This window comes from Xenia sp. Carnegie-2017, unplaced genomic scaffold, assembly GCF_021976095.1.
Source record: "Xenia sp. Carnegie-2017 unplaced genomic scaffold, XeniaSp_v1 HiC_scaffold_6, whole genome shotgun sequence".
NCBI classification, from domain to species: Eukaryota; Metazoa; Cnidaria; class Anthozoa; order Malacalcyonacea; family Xeniidae; genus Xenia; species Xenia sp. Carnegie-2017.
This window is the reverse complement of record NW_025813526.1, coordinates 14481776-14493136: the sequence shown is the minus strand read 5'-3', so window position 1 is coordinate 14493136 and position 11361 is coordinate 14481776. Positions and strand designations below refer to the sequence as shown.

Sequence of the window (11361 nt, the reverse complement as noted above, 5' to 3'; positions counted from 1 at the left end):
CGTATATTTTTTACCGTAGTTGAAAAGACGCAGTGTGAAATATTTGTCTGCGATATGCTTTGTCAGTTGAGTGCTGTGATCGTCTTCGATAACAGCCTCGTTAACACCATCTTCGTGATCCCTGAATAGAGGAAAGATCGATTCCAGATTAAAATGTTGGCAAACTGCAATAATCATACTGTTCTTCAACTTTGCCCTGTTACTAATATGCTGATTGTCGTTGCCTGTCACCGTTGCTTTGAAAACGTGTTCGCAGAACTCTATACAACGATACACCGCTGTGGATGGAATCTGTAAACCACCGTTGTTCACGAAGTTGACGAAAGCTGACGCTTTTCCAGCTTCATGATATTTTGTGGCAGTATAATCATGGTCATCTACGGATAACGATTTTGGTAAAGGACAAAGGCATCGTTTGCATTCTGGGCAAGATAAATTGTTGACTAACTTCGAAACTATGTATCCTGCAATATAAAATATAACGTTCGAAATAAATTCGCTGTTGCCTTCTTGGAGATGTTGCACCATTGCATTAATTTTATTGTCAGTGTCTTGGGCAGCAGTTTCTTGTGACTGATTATGTAATGTGGGTGAATGTTTTCTTGTACGAAAAAGTGGTATCAGGTTGTTGCAGCCAGTAAAGTCCAAACAGTTTGCATTTTTTGATGCAGTAATGGCATTTCTCATCAACATTTTTGAAGGGCATACTTCATTTGGAGACTGTTGGGGTTGTTGTTCCATCCACCTCTTGTGCAGGAAAACAGGAGTTCAATATGGTCCTGTGAATATTTGTAGGTTAAGAGATACTTGAATGGATTGATGGATGAAGAGAGCATCTGTGTTGCCATTGAAATAGTGGATTTGATGCAGGTAACAAACCCAATTACAAATGTTTTGCTGAGATGTACAAATTGGTTGAGAGGAAGCTGTGTTGGTTTTTAATGATAGTAAATATTCTGCTGATGATGATAACACTTCTTGCCATGTTTCCTGACTTGAAAGCCGAAGAGGTGCCTTAAAACCCTTACCCAGTGGATTCCGGGAATTAAGGATGTCAAAAAGTCGGTCGATAATGCGAATAAATGTCACTGTCCCATTACTGCCAGAGAAATTTGGTTGTTTAGCGGATTTGTCTAAAAACTCAATAGCATTTGCCACAGAGGAGCTCAATGTTTGTGCAGCAAGTCGCACATTCATTTTGTGTTTGTGAAAGTTAAGGTGATTACTCGTAAGTTTGTTTGTTAGGTTTAATCCTTCTTCCATTTGTAGGTTTTGAAGTTGTTCTATGTAACTCCACTTTATAATGTTTTCCTTGCCATCCTTAAAAGAACCAAGTTGGGCCAGTGCATTGCGTGCAAGCTTTAACATATGGCAAGGGTCAAGAATTACAAACACATCTTCGCCAGTAGTTGGATGGGTAAATGAAGACCGCATTTCATCATATGTACCGTTAAAGTTGCAACCAAGACTTTCAAATGTATGAATATTTACAGCAGTACCATCAGCTGTTACAGACCATACCTTTAAACCTGCCTTTGATGCTTTTTCATCAAAGATGGATTGGGTAGTGGAACAATGGATCGAACATATTTATAAGCTTTTGGAGAATAAAAATATAAAGTAAGTGCAAATTCTTTGATTTCATCAGAGTATCTTCTGCCTGAACGAGGACATTTTAAATTATCTCTAATATTGTATAAAAATCCCAACTGAGTATCATTGAAAGTGGACAAAAGACTTTCTGCCTCTTTTGAATTGATCACCAACTTATCTTTTAAAATCTTGACAACTTCACCCATGGTTTCAACCTTTTGTTTTGTGCGTCTCAGTTGTTGTTGCAAGTTTCAATTTTTGTTGAAGCTTATTTTTAAACAAATCTCTTTTTCTTCTGTAGATGTTTTGGAGTTTTTTTTGGGTGGAGAAGTTTCATCAACGGAATCAGAGGTAGCTGCAAAAGGTCTTTTATTTGAAAGCTCGAGTCTATTCAGCAGTGCGTTTGAGTGGGTTGTAGAAGTTGAAACATTTTGAACATGCAAGCTATTGGACATGGATGGTATGGCATACTTTTTTAGTCGGCATTTGCCATTTTGTGAGGGGGGGACAATGTAGTCAGTTAGTTGAAAATGGTCACTGCATATCTGATGTGCACTTTTGCTGTCCATGGTACTTCAAGATGGTTTACTTGTTGAACAAAATGCTCCCATAATTTTATGGCTGCCTTGTTTTTCATGGGAAATCTGTAATACATATAAATATTCATGATCTAGTATTTTAAATATTATACTTCCAGTAATTTCACTACAAATCCTTGTCCAGTTAAATAAAGTTGTAAGCCCTGTACTAACAATATGATACCAGTTATATCTACTTTACACTTTTACTGTGAAAAGTATTATTTTATTGCAATTGTGACCAGCTGAAACAAATAAATACTGTATATGACTAAACTGTCAAAATATAGAATTTATATATGTTAGTATTTAACTGAATTTTATTAAAATTTCATTTTGTAGTTGAAGCATGTTTAATCTTTCCAAATTGCAGTTTTGTTTGATGTCATTTTTCAACTTATGTATTGGAATTTTACCTGTGAAAAGCAACAGTTTCTGCACCTATGTGGTGAGAAATAGCCCTGTTCCTGCACCCAATTATGACACATGTAAGTGGCATGTTTACTGAACAATCCTGAATACTTATCTTTGTCCTAAAGACGACAATTATGCAGTGAAAAATAACTTTTGTTTGCAAAATCAAGGAAATATACGCTCTAACGTTAAAAAAAGGACTGGGGTGAGAAGAAGCTATACTTGTTTTTCTTCGTAAATATTACTTTAAAACATAATTTTGCTAACGTTCTGTTATGTTAATGTCATTATTGGTTTAACGTTTTTTAAGAAATTTTTAAAACAATACCATGCAAATTTGCAAGATGTCAAAATCGCATTTGTCAAGGCTTGTTAAGTTTGTTTTTTTTTTCAAAAAAGGCACGATTGCTTGATTGATCTATTACCGTAATCAAACTTACTATAAATGACCTGGAAAATTTACATTTTTTGCAATTTACTTCCAGTTTTTTTTCATAGTTTGCAAAATCCGCTGTCAAAATGACTAAAACACTGACATATTTTGTTTTGGTCGTGTTTATCACAAGCGTGGAAAGACTGGGAACGATACTGTCGACTTAGGCTTCAAATTTCCGGGCGAAGGTAGCCTTCCAGTTATATTTAGTTCAATGGTTCCAAACAAGCGCCCATTCGATTCAAAATGGAGACGTTATCCATCGCTTCGCTTTTTTTTTCTTCTCAGAAGAAAAGAAATCTATAAAAAAGGGGGGAAACCACTTAAGTCAGATCACATTGAAGCATTTACTTACCAGCAGAGTGTTTTACGAGGAGAAGTACACGCAAGAATGAAAGAAAAGGTTTATAAAGTGACGGTGAATGCCAAATGTCAAGATTAAGTTTTAGACTGTTTTTGTTGCCCAAATGAACACGAGGGCGTGATTTTCTCTTGTAGTGAAATAAAAAAGGCTTTTTAATGAACGATTTGTTTTAAAAAATAATGATACTCGTCGGTTTTCAGTCCTCAAATTGACCTACCACTACTAGTTTGGTGTGAGGGAGTTGTGGTAACAGGCTATACATATATTTGCATTTTTATTAATAAACACAAGGATAACATGGTATTTAAAAGACATGGAAATATGGTACATCATTTAATGTTGTTTTCCTGGGGGGAAGGAAAATTCCCATATAAAAGTGATGGGATGCTCATGGGAAATGTTCAGAAAGACTCCTTAAGGGTAACTGTGGGCAGTACTTGCTTTTATTTTTATCCCCAAAAAGACATCCATTGTAAAACATATGTCAAAACTTCTTTTAACTTCTGTTCTCCTAAACATGATAAAAGAATTCTCGCAGTGATCTAATTTGACACCTATGTACACCCAGGCTGTACCAGATGATAAATATTGTAATCCCTAGGAGGTAAAATCATCCCTTTACTGTTATATTAGAATGCTCCACCCCCCACACCCCTCTAGCTGTATTTTCTTCTAAGTAAGCCTCAGTCTACAAATTATTTTATTTCTATTTGAACAACAATAATTATTAAAAAACTGTCCAATGTAGTCTTCAAGCATAAAACTACTCAAAAACCATATCTTCGCATCCCTCTTTGATGAGAGGAAATTGCAAATTTACAAGTGTTGCACATAACTGAAACAAAATGTCAGCATAGCAGTGCAAATACAAAGGAATGGCACCTAAAATTTTGAAGTCTTTCAGCCTAGCATTGGCTCTTTCGACATGAATCTGTGCTTTAGCTATGGCTTTTGTTTTCTTGACTCTTTGTGAAAGTTCCATTATTCAGAAAAGGTGGAATATTGACACAGACACCATGTGGTACAACATCCTGGATAAGGAAACCCTTGTCCGCCAGAATCATATCTCCAGCTGTCAAGTGATTAAGGAGTCCAGACTGTTACACAATGGCCTTGTCTGAAATAGAACCTGGATACAGCCGACTGACATTAGTAATGACTCCATTTGGTGCAACACCAACTATTACCTTAAAGGAATTCATTCCTCTGTATGATAAAAAGGTTGCATTTTGCTGACTCATCAATCCCGGTGCAGCAAGCTCAATATCTGTGCAGACAGGATTCAAATTGCCTGAAAGAGGAGGGTGCAGAGATCTTGCTTTTTTGTTTCTGGGATGGAATCGACGTCATTAGGTCGTCAAACAAAATTTCATGCAAAACATGAGTGAATGCTATAACAATGTTAGAAATTGTGGCCACACTACAATGAAACAATTGGGCTAGGTGAAGCTGTGTGTTGTTCTGTCGTACTTTCATTAAAGTGATAAAAATTTGATCCTCAAAATTGATGGATTATACCTTCCAAAGCACTAAGATTTAAGGTTTTGGCTACGGAAAATACAAAGCGACTGTTAAAAAGACAACTAGCTGAAGCTTCTATCATTCAGTATTCGATGATTCTCCCTCATGTCCTGATGTCAACTCTTCACCTGAATAGAGTCCGTAAATCTCACTTAAAATCACGTAATTCATCAAATTTTCACCGAATAAGGAATTCTTTTTGAATATCAGTTCATACCTTATGAGTCGAACCATCTCTTGTACTCGTCGTTCAGCATTGTAGCACTTGGAAAAGCGAAGAACTTGCAAGTGTTGCCCTCCGACGAATGGCCACATGTAGGAGCAAAACAGTAAACCATTTTGCCCGTTTGACCCGCGTCCTTTACACTTCTTAAACAAAAGTTGATCCCTTGGATTACCTTTTAACCATTCCTGTTTTTTTTTATTGTCTTTTGTGGGATTACAATGGATAATTAAAGCTTTAGACATTCAAAACAAAGGAAGCGTGTCCAAAGCGCTCGCATCATTGAGCTCTATAAGACCTGGAGGGGCAAAGGGGCCTGGGCCTCGTGGTCAAAAACATGGCGGTAATGGCGGATTTTGGTGGTCAAAACTTCCACTTTAAAAATTTTTTTCAATATTCACTCCCTCCTGATTTCTAATACTGTTTATGTTAAACGAAAACAAGTGAGAAAAAAAAACAATTACGATACCGACAGCATATCATGTGAAAATAATGCTTCAGCATTGCGTGAAAAACACAGTACAGAAACACATCAAAATAAAGAAGATCGACGGTAGAGAAACGAATATTTTGGCTGTAACATTTAAGTTATTTTATGACATTTTAACCTTTTAAAAGTGAAAATCAAACGGCAATCTTTACTAGACCTGTCAATCTCGTCAAACTTATACATTATTTCATGCTTTTGTGTGTTTGACTGTTTGTAAACAGTTTGGTGCACCTATTTTTCTTGCTTCAAATGAATAAATCTGTGTAAAAATGCTCCTAAGGAAGCGAGAAAATGTTTGCTTCAGCCTACGACATAAGTCAACTGAAAATTTACCATGGATAAGTATCATAAGTGTATTGTCATTACCTGATAAATCTACTGAAAACTCATAAAGAAAGTATGTTGAACTAGAACAGCTACAAATATGAGAAAAAAATTCAAAACACCATGACACTGTTGCTTGGTAATTTGTATTTTATAAACAGCTTGGCAGAATCTTGGATCTATTACTGAACAGAACTACATTAATTTTCCATTGAAATTACAAACTTGGAAACTAAAGTGCATTGGTTTCTCTGACAAAAACACTGTCTATTGCTGCATGAAGGCAAAATAGTTATTTGACAGTGTAGCTGAAGAAATTTATCAAGTTCTATAGATATTATTGTGCATTACTTACAGTTTTTTTGGAATTGTGTAATATATGTCATGAACAAGATATAATTTTTCAAAAATGCTAACCCCTTCGAGCACTACTACTCTTCTGTTTTGCTTAAACAACTTACAGCTACCAATACTAATTATTTATATGTACAAACTAACATTTGGGAATTAAATGATAAACAACTTGTTAAATCTTTGTATTTTACATCAAGCCTTTGAATTAGTTCCTTTTATCTCTTGGTAAAAAAATATTAATGAAAGACTTACAAATCAAGTTTCCTGAAAATAGTATTTTGTACAAAGAAACTAAATAATTGGAAAGGTCACATGTTGAAGACAGACTTTGCTTCTTTGACTAGGTTGCTTGACCATGAGCAAATTTAAATTTGTTTACAATTTGTTCAAAGAATTCTTTTTATTGATTTCTACTAATTCTTCATAAGACACAAAGAATTTCTTTGCCATCTATTTTTGCTTCTTCTACATTCAACTTCTTTGTAACCAATGCATCTGATGTGAATTTGTGGATCACCTGGAATCATACCAAGTATGGATTTAACGAGATGAGATAATAATATGTTTAATTTTTCATGCATATTAATGATATAATCATAAGCTATTGTTGAACAAAAATTTCAAGGTAGAAACAAATCTTAGCACATTGTTCAACACACTACTTTTATCTTGGTTTTGAAGTAGTAACCTGTTTACTATAACAATAAATACTTCATTTACAGAAACGCTAAGTAGTACTTTAAAATTGTTTGCATAAATCCAACTTTCCAATCCCATTATAATTGTCTACACTATACAGTCAGTCAAATTGAGCAGGCAAACAGTTTAATAGTTATTTTATTATACAACATATACCATAGTTCTCATTAATTTTGCATGGCACTGCATTCAATTTCAACACAACTCTGTTGTAAACTTTCCCTTCATCTTTTCAAAAAAAACATGAACAAATTATGCCCCATTTTTGGAGGTAAACTCAATTCAAATCAGGAGAGTTTAGCTTGATGCCTTGATCATGATACAAGATGGATGCAAAACTCGATAAAAATTGACAGCTTCGCCACGTCTGGCGAGCGATTAAGTGAAGAACAAACAAGACTGGACCAAAATAACTTTAAATTAAAACTTAGTAGTAGAAACACTCTTCAAGTATCGTGTTAAAAACAAAATAGTAAAACTAATACTGTGCTACTTACCGGAGTCAAGAAATGTTCCCTTTTCTGTCGCTATTTCAGCATCCCCAAACCACAGAAGTTGGCAGTTTAATAAATAAAGTTTTAAAAAAGTGTTTATGTTAGGAAAATAAATAGTTTTGATGTTTTCTATACTCGCAATCGTGGTGGTCAAATCAGGGTGGGCGACAAAAATTTTATTTCATGAGCCCGCGTCTCTCCGCTGACTTTGACCACCAAAATCCGCCATGTTTTTGACCACGCGGCCGCGCTAATAATTTATACTAATTTTGTTGACGTTTCCCCTCCAGTTATTATAGAACTCAATGGCTCGCATACGATATTTTGTTTAGAACTGCATTTTTTAGCTCCATGGTAACGTGACGTCACACTTTAGGACTCTATAACTCCTATATAAACCAATATAAACTACGGTGGCACGTATGTGCAATACACGAATAAATATGTAAGTGCGTAAAAATTATAAATCTCCAACAAAATAATCATAACACAAATCAAACTACTAGATACAAGTAAATAAGGTTTATTAAGTGTTAATTATTGAATAATACGCGACAAAAAGCTGTCAAAAACACTACTAAATCTTTCACTTGCGTGAAATGTAGAATCAACTAAAATATTTTGAATACAAAATACAATGGCACATGTTCCCAACTTGGCTTGCTTTCAACAACCAAAGCACACACGTGTATTCTCTGGTTTTCTCAGGAGTTCACTGGGTATTCTCAATTGAGTGGTATTCTCATTTCCGACGAACTTGCATGCTAATTCCTTTCACACGCCACAAAATCACGCAAAATGTATTGTTGCTTTTGTGGGTATAAATTAGAAGACAGCTTTGTCTACTGCCCGTCATGTGGGCGAAAAAAAAGTGAAACAAGTGGTGCCAACGCCGAGATAGATCGCTCAGCTTCTACTTCCAGTACTAATAACAATTCACGAGTGGGACGCCATCAATAGTATCCACGTTCGCCGATTTTAAAAAACCAAAAGAGATTGAGAGGCAGTCACATTTTAAACCTAATAAAAGAAATTGACAGGCAGAAGGGACACGCAGCAAGTCAAAAGATGAGGTCATTATCAACGTTGGTTTAATGGAATACGAGTATGGTGAGGCGAAAGTACAACGTGGCAAATCTTTTCCTGTGAAGTTGACAAAGCGAATGAGCTATTCCTTCGAATGAGCTATGACGAAGTAAGGGAAAGAACAGTGAAGAAGTGGGAAGACTATGACAGAACCTTCAGCCGAGACCGGGGTTACGTATTGGTTTTCCTGATGGAAAAATAGCTAAAAGATACCTGGACTGTGAAGAGTTCACTTTGAGAAAATACAAGGAAGGCCTTGCTAAAAGCTGTAGCCGAATTACTCTGTATCTTTGTCCAGAAACTGAAAAGAAAGAGACCAGTATGCTACCTATTACAAATTGGTTAAGTGATGAGGAAAATGAGATTCGTGCGATAGAGAGAGCTATGGGCTGTGATTCTGATGATGACTGGATTGACTGCAACAATCTACCATCATCAAATAATGTAATTGGCAAATCCAGTGAAAATGTTGATAAACCATCGATTAATCTGAATAAAGCTGAATGTAATCATTCCGTTCCACTGTTTGAAGTTGCTGATCTCTTGTGAGTACTTGTCCTTTTATGTTAGTTTGAGTTTGTAATGTTTTCAGTAATTCACTTTTGTTTCAACCTAATTTCTATTGTAGGCCTGTTGGTTTAAATGAGAACATGGCTGTCCAAAAAGCTATAAATGAAAGCATCCAACAACTTGGAAGTAATGCGCAAAAATTACCCTTACACATATTGGCCATTTCTTTCAAAATATTTCCCAAACTCGTCCATTTTAATAGTCGAATTATTATTTGCGATTTTTTACACACGTGAGTCCAATTTTGTGGTAATCAACAAGCGGATTAAGCCACAATCACAATAGTTAGGATCTTTATCACGGACTTGCTTGGGGATGTACGAAAGGCTACTATCAGTACAGGAACTACTAACGTAATCGTAACCATGTTTACGCAACCAAATTAATGAGATGTACTCGTGATGAAAAACTTGTTGCCATCGTTGAGTATATGCAGTGTTGGCACAGTACATAGAGATTGCAATATGCTTCGCTTCTCTACCCTCCATGGAGTTTAAACCTAACACTAACCCGTAACGTGCTTTCATTTCCTTGGTATGAACTGGAACAACAAAACCTAAAGTCCATACGGTTGGATTCACTTTCAAATAAAGCCAGTAACCACGATGAAAATTTTCACAGTAATGCTTTAGTTGTATTACCTGCTCATCATTAATATTCACACGACTAAACAAAGCAACTGCATTTCGCAAGCAAAGACAGAGATAGGCTTGAATGTGAAGAATTTTAGAAGTTTTATCAGATACACCATTTTCAAGTTCATCAATAAGAAACATGAAATTATGTAGAAACATCCGAGAGTCCTTACCTGTAAATCTATAGTTAAATGCCATTCCGTCGATCTTTGCATTTTCGTCATACCATCGAATAATTCTTTTCGCCAGCCTATTAAGATTGCATTTTGATCGTAAGACATCGATGAACTTGTAAAATGGAGTACCTGGTGGAATCCGAGAGAAAGAAGATGGCAAATTAGGTTTTGACATTTCAATGGCTTGATTTAAAAGATAACTATGAGCTAAGGCGCATGCATTATTTTTTAAATGAAGCGATTCGACATGGGCTTTATCAATTAGCTCAGTCACCTAAGGAACAAACTCTTGGCGACTTCTTTGCTTGGCAATAAAAGCTGTAACATTTGCTCGTTTGGTGCTGGCTTTCACATTTTTGTGTTCAATTGATTTTTTATAGTTATAAACTTTTTTTGCCATTTTAACTCTCTCCGAACACTTCCAAGGTTTCCACGTATCGTGCACATCACGGCCAAACGTTCCATGTCCACTAGTTGACATTGACTCCTGACTAACATCTGCAAAAGTAGAAAAATATGAGGCACTGTTAGTAAGTTCTTCAGCTGAGAAAGCGAGCATTTTCATATCATTTGGCAATTCAGAAAATACAAACTTCACAACAATGCTCTCTTCATTAACTACAATAGAGAACGTTGCACTTTCAATTCGTTTTATGTCAGCCATTAGCTTGCTGAGGAAGCGTTTTACAGGGAGACAGTTCTCTAAACAATTAGCACCAAAGAGCAGGAAATTTTCATTGCTGCTCAACACGCCATGTCCAATGTTTAGAAAACTTACCAGCCAAGAGCACGCTGAATCATCTCTTCCAAAAGGGGCCCCATCTCCACCAATAGCAACATGAAATGTGTTTGGCTGATTAAAGTTGAAAAGTTTATACTTACCACTGTTCAAATAAAATTCTGCAAGCTTAACCAGAATATCTTTTATATCTCTGTAAAAACCATTGACCTTCTCACACTCATCCAGCCCATTGCACAGATGTTCACGAACACTAAATAACTTACCAATATCAATAGATTTAATGTATTGCATTAATCTATCATAGGGAACCAGCCGAGGGGTGGGACATTTAGCAACACTAACACGCTTAGCTCTCTTACTACCACATATCTGCTCATATGAGCTAGCCTTATAAACTCTTCTATACTTTTCTTTGCCCATAACTCCTTTGCTCTAATACACAGCAATCGATCTTAACATATTCTCATCTGATCTTTCGAGCTTCTCCAAATCTTCTTTGTAAATTTTTGGAAAAACCTTGCTCTTAAGCTTACTGCACTTTTCTAATCCTTTTACTATATCACCCACTTTGCACTTTTTTTCTAATGTCTCCAATATTCCAATGGTACCAGACTTTGTATCATCCTTACTACCTCCATGAATGGCATTAGCTGCCAACATTGTCT

General features: G+C 35.8%; 1 long non-coding RNA gene and 2 pseudogenes across 2 annotated transcripts; 1 reads left to right on the top strand and 2 right to left on the bottom strand.

Annotated features, from left to right (window-relative positions):
• Nucleotides 1-757: 757 nt before the first annotated feature.
• LOC124456833 lies at nucleotides 758-2509 on the top strand. 2 transcript variants are annotated; one of them, XR_006952495.1, is made up of 3 exons: nucleotides 758-870; nucleotides 1270-1620; nucleotides 1895-2509. It is a non-coding gene; the product is annotated as an uncharacterized LOC124456833 (long non-coding RNA). The 2 variants fall into 2 exon arrangements; XR_006952494.1 differs by lacking the exon at nucleotides 758-870 and having other exon boundaries at nucleotides 904-1620.
• Nucleotides 2510-3643: 1134 nt separating this feature from the next.
• Nucleotides 3644-5366, bottom strand: LOC124456832 (annotated as a pseudogene).
• Nucleotides 5367-9211: 3845 nt separating this feature from the next.
• LOC124457147 lies at nucleotides 9212-10987 on the bottom strand (annotated as a pseudogene).
• Between the last annotated feature and the right edge of the window lie 374 nt (nucleotides 10988-11361).